At 39.0% G+C, this 6,000-nt stretch overlaps 1 protein-coding gene across 1 annotated transcript in view; it reads left to right on the top strand.

Annotated features, from left to right (window-relative positions):
* The first annotated feature begins 251 nt into the window (after positions 1 to 251).
* Positions 252 to 6,000, top strand: part of LOC119725324 (ras and EF-hand domain-containing protein homolog) — a 62,584-nt gene continuing 56,835 nt past the window's right edge. Inside the window, exon 1 of the mRNA XM_038196708.1 lies at positions 252 to 643. The gene's annotated coding sequence lies outside the window, so the exon portion shown is untranslated. The remainder of the gene's footprint in view (positions 644 to 6,000) is intronic.

Below are 6,000 nucleotides of genomic sequence, written 5' to 3'. Positions count from 1 at the left end.
TACATAGACTACCAATAAGTCCGCTTCCATAACAATAATTTTGCGTCGGGAGGGGGGGGGGGTCCTACAGTGTGTCAATAACTGCGCTACCTCGCAAGAAAAAAAATACACCCAAAATAGTGTGAACCTGATGCTCTGCGTTAATATTTGATTGAGTGGGTAGGAACCTAAGCTACAGCTACAAGGCCCACAATAGCGGGAAATATTACAAAGGATGAAGTACAATAGACGCATATTCACTCGCACAGGTGTGTATTGAACGGCGGTGGTCTCAAACATACATGTAGTACACGCTGTGTGTATAATGGTCTGCCATGGGTATCGAGGCTGTATGAAGTTACTTTCTCTCATGCATGTCTAAACTACTTTCGTCAGAATCGAACCGCATTGACAACCGACCGCAAATCCTTGACACTAAAAGGTTTGTTGTGAGTTTTTGTTGAGTTTCTGAGTTCCGTGTGTTGCTGCTTGGGTACCGTGGATTGTGGAAGCAGTCTGCCGTCGGAAGCTCGCGGGAGTCCCACGGGTCGGTTCGGCGGTGTACGCTGCATGTTGACCGGTTTCAACAGTTTGCATGTTCATCAACTGTACAGTTTGAAGAGATACTGTCCATCACCTACGTTAGCCTTGGTACCCACAGCAGGTAGGTGTAAGTCTTCAACATTTAATGTAAAAGACGGAATTATTTTCAATCATGTTAAAACATGAACTAGAGTTGGCAGGCTAATTGCTTCAGTTTCATTAGACTTTAAAAAAAAATATATTCCCACGGCAGCTACATACTTTTCTTTGTTGCGTTTTAATCATTGTTATATTTAAAGGGAATATACAACATTTGCAAACATCGAAAAATAAAACTACCAAGTTTTTGCGAAATACCTTAACAGGATGTTGGTAAATGACAGTCTAAAGCATCCTGTAAAATTATGGCACCCGGTATACTGTCATTTTCAAGAAAAGTGGTATTTTTGTATCAATTTCCAACGCTGATCGGCCGATCAGCGTTGGAAACAACTGGCTTTTTTTCAAATACTAGCCCCAATTGACCATTGCACTTGTTTGCAATCGATTACAAACCTATAAACGGGTACGAGCCAGCTAGACTGGTTCCCTGACCTTACAATTCCCCCAAAGTATGTAAACTGCTCTGTTTCTTCTTATATGGAGTCAGGGAACCAGACTATAGGAAAATGATCGTTTTTCTTGGTTTTTATAGCATTTTCGAACCCAAAACCTCCAAAAAGTTAGTGTAACTATATTTGCTTTATATTTCCAACCCCCCAATTCCATCCATTTCTGAAAATTACAGCAAAAGCAAATGATGTATATTCCCTTTAACTAGCATTGTATATTATGAAAAACAGATTATACGGGGTTTACGAAGGGATTAATGCAAGTTATTCCATGGTAATCACAACAAACGTCTTGTTTTATACCAGACGAAGTCTGTTATTAGTACAATTTCACCATTTATTGTGGTGTTGGGAATATCGAAGTTGCCGTTGTGCATATACACTCAACCAAAAAAGAAAGTCCCCTCCTTAATACTTTTTTGTTTAACTCAAAAAACTACTGGGCACATCTTGCTCAAATTACAACTGATATCAGTACAAAAATTCCTTAGAAATCCAGCCATACTCTTTGTTTAACCAAAAACAGTGATATTGTGTACAAAATTATGCAATTTATGACGGTACCGAAAAAAAGTTGCACTTTCTGTATACGTGCAAGGTGAGTGTGAACCACAACTTGCACGTATACAAAAGTGCAACTGTTTTCGGTATCATTTGTCATAAATTGCATAAATTTGTACATATTATCACTGTTTTAGGCCATATAAAGAGTATGGCGGGATTGCTAAGGAATTTCTGTACTGATTAGTCGTTATTTGAGCAATAGGTGCTCAGTAGTTTATGGGTGAGACAAAAACAGAATTGGAAGATGGATGATTGCTTGATGGATGCTCGCTAAAATGGCCACATTCAAGTAATTAACGATTATAATCAACGATGGTATCGTTAGTTCTTTGTAGCCATATTCCTTCAAGTAGAACAGCGCCCTCTTGATTAATTGATATATGAAGTCAGAGTTAAATTGCTTTAACATCTATTCACCACTTCCTGATAACCGAAATATCCGTACCTGAAAGAGTACGTATTCGATGCAAGAGGCAGGGACGGTGGGCGGGACTGTGTAATTACATGTTCTTTTAGTTGGGAGGGGAAATTTGTTGAAATGACAGCCATCAATTTTGGGTTTTTTTTGACAGAGGGAATACAAATCTTCATGTATAGTAGAAATATTTCATGCCTATTTAAAGATTGGATTCGTAAACTTAAAAAAGAAAGAATAATACACCTGTTGTTGTTAAAGGACTAGGTGGAGTGACGCGGTGACTGTTGTCCACGTATAAATATGAGTCATTCTCAAACTTTGGGGTCCACTTTTTTGTCCTGTCCCTATTATATCCGACATCTATGATTTTGTAAGTTTGATTCACTTACCCTCCGAAATCCTCAAAAATCCTCTTTGCAAAATGAAGGATTTTGCAGGATTGAGGTTACATGGCAAAAAGTGTGTTGCTGATTTCGGAGGATGCACTGTGTCAAGGTCTTGGGCCGGACCTTGTGTAATTTATGCTAATATATGCTCCGAACTGCTCCAGGATGTTACTGGCTCTGCCATAAAATATTGTCGGAGGATTTTGCAGGATTGAGGCAGTGGTCACCCCTCCAAGGACCACATTCAAGAAATAACGGAGGATTTTGCAGGATTAAGGCTATATGCCATTTTTACATGGAGGCACTGAGTTGGAGGATTTGAGGTTACATCCTAGCAAAAATGCCTATGGCGTTCATTAATAAATGCAGTCATCCTCCGAGAGTGATTATGAATAACAAACTACCTTTACAACAAATAAAACAACAGTTTTATATCGTTCTCAATGATATTTGGATGGCAAATAACGAAGTACCAAAGTAACAGTGACAGACAAAAATCACACTAACATGGACCCTAACTAATAGAACTTGCTGTTTATCCATACTACCATCTGCTAGTGAAAAATCCGATAGAATTCTATCAAAATTTCATGAGTCTAGGCCAAGAATTTTGTATCTTAAAAAAAAAATATCCTACTATATCAGTAGTCCTCACAAGCACGATCACCCTTCATGTTATACACAAAGTACTTGTGTTCCCCATTCAGAACCAAATCGACTTACATGCCTATAGAATGCGCTTCATTGTGTTTCAATCTCAAAGACGCTCATTATATTCCTAAATATTGATCCACAACAGAACAGTCCGTGAACAATGATAACAGAGGGCTCCTATATCGTACGAGGGAAACAGCATTTCAGTGTGGGCTCAGATCCCCCAGGCAAGTCTTTTACGAACACGGCGTTTTTCTTCGATTTTTTTCCCAGCTTGATACCCTTGTTGGTTTATTCAGCAGGGGATTGGTGATACATACTATCATAGGGATCGTTACAAATGGTAGGCCTACAAATATACGACTTTTTATATAGATGGCTTCACTGTTGTTTAGTAATGTTTATATAAACATGTGCATATATAAACATGTGCATGATAAAATGGTCGTTTTAATGGCTGAGGTGGTCCGCCAATGGACCGATCCAGTAAGCCCCTCCCACTGCGTACGTGGGCAAATTAACACGTGCTCCTCTCCAATGCCACGCTGCATTTTCCTTCCGCGCGCATCATACGCGCGTGCACACATGTCGGACGCACGTCGGACATAAATCACGGCTGTGATTGGTCAGAACACCATGGGGCGTTGCTTACTGGATCGGTCCAATATGAATTCGTAGGGGCCATCTTGATTCTCCTCAGTTAACAGACCCCTCGTTATTTTTTCATTTAGTTAAAAATAAATCTGCCTCACTTTTATCTTAACATGTAGCAGACCTTACACATTTTTTTGGTGAAACAAGGTGAAAAAAGCTTGTTATAACTTTACGATTCCAAAAAGTAAGTTTCGCTTACGTCAATTCGAGAACCAAGGATGCGAAAATCAAATAACACCATTACGAAACGCGTGCCACCATTGTGTATTACACAGAGCATGTATGCTGATCTAATCAAATCAGCGGTAATTATACTTGCAAGCAGCGAATCGTTCCCGGGCACTCTTCAATATTACAGGTATCTTTGCACATGTAATCTTCCCATTCCATAAATAGACACTGTCTTTTAAGTGTTGCTAAATTGCCGGCATTGTTTGAGCCTTCTGAATTAAAGTGGATTGATCTATACGGACACGCTTACGTCAAATCATCCGTCTGCTCGCGCGGTCTGGCCAAGTCAAATTAATAAGCGCGCGGTTGGAGATTTATTTAAAGCAAATTGGCGGATGTGAAGACAATGGAGCCGGGACATTTGTTTGGTTGGGTAACAAAAGCGGTGTTTGGCAGGCGGAATTAAGCATTGTTCGTTGTTTGGTTGCGAAAATTGAATGACTGTAATGTCAATGCACTGTATACTGCAGGTAGTCGGTGGTTCGAACCGGGAGTGGGAATGTTCGCTGATCGCTCGAAGTCTTTTCCTCGGCGCTGGAACTAAAAATACCACGAAAAGGTGTTCTAACACTTGTTTTCCCCTATAAATTTCTTCCCAAGATAGAAGATCAACTAGGGGCCAGTGATGTTGGTTGTGAAAAAGTCAAATTTCGTTGTTTTCTAATTGTTCAAATTTGGTTAGTTAACAAATGTCTTGTTTAGTTGTGGTTGTTTAGGGGAAATAGTTGCATGTTTTGACAGATTTTTTGTTAAAAAAACGAGTTTGACAGAATATTTTGATAGAATAGATTTTTTGGGGGCAGAATTCTGGCAGAATTCTGCAAAAATGATTATTTGACAGAAAAGACAGCAAATTTGCCAAAAAATGGTACATTTGTTTACAAAAGCTTCAATCTTTTCAAGCAAACCCTTACAAAAGGGTTCACTGGGAACCGGATTTCATCGTGACGCAACCGCATTTTGCCTGAAATTTAGGCAATTTCATATTATATTTAGGTGGCTATAGATTGTTTATAATGTAATTGGAACATTAGTTAAGGCAATATTACAACATCTACATGTGATTTAAAGTGTTTATATATTTCGAGTAATTCTGGGGAATTGGGCAGATTTTTGATAGCGCAGAGGTGATTCAATTATTGGCTTTAAATAGGAGCTAGCTATCGGTCCCCATATTTTTAGGAAGGTCTGGAAACAGACTCAATCCATTGAATAGGGCGCCCCCAACTAAATAACTGCTGGAAAATTTCGAAATAAAAACAAAACAATTGTAGGCCTCGGATAATATCCTCATGATAAATAACCACGAGGTCATGATACATTGGTAGTTCTGTTTATTTTTCACCAAAGCTCTATTGTTATGTTCGCGAACATTCTGTCATTGATATTGAAATTGCATGAAGAAGGGTCCTACAGAATGGCCTCCAAATAAAGGACAATTGAGACAAAAGTGTCATTATAACAATGAGGCTCCAAAACCCGTATCATATAACTGTGAGATTAGTGCAAGCATACGGCCACCCCAGCTCCTTTATGAAACGATGACTAAGCGAAGGCCGACCCGGCCGGGGTTTTGCACAACAGCCGTATACCAGCGTTTTTGTACTGAAGAAAAAAAATGCCCAGTCAAGTTATTATTTATTGTAATAATATGTATTTAGTTCAGTGCATCAATCATCACATGATGAAAATGTCAAATAAGGATGCCAATGACCGCCGTTTATATTCCCGCCTATAAAAAAATGTAGAAGTAGGCCTATGAAAATATGCTAATATACAGTCAATTTGAGGGTTTGGAATTTGCATGAAGAGATAGGACCATTAGAAACAGGATATAGAAATGGTACGTTTACGGGATACGTTTACGGCTTGGGAAAAGTTGCTTGTTTAAAGGGACAATACTTGCCTGAAGTCCCTGCAAATGTCATGTTTTGGATTGTTTACTTAGACTTTTTCAAAG

The sequence above is a fragment of the Patiria miniata genome, unplaced genomic scaffold, assembly GCF_015706575.1.
Source record: "Patiria miniata isolate m_02_andy unplaced genomic scaffold, ASM1570657v1 HiC_scaffold_19, whole genome shotgun sequence".
Taxonomy (NCBI): domain Eukaryota; kingdom Metazoa; phylum Echinodermata; class Asteroidea; order Valvatida; family Asterinidae; genus Patiria; species Patiria miniata.
Note: the sequence above shows the minus strand (reverse complement) of the source record. Positions and strands in the feature narration are given on the sequence as shown.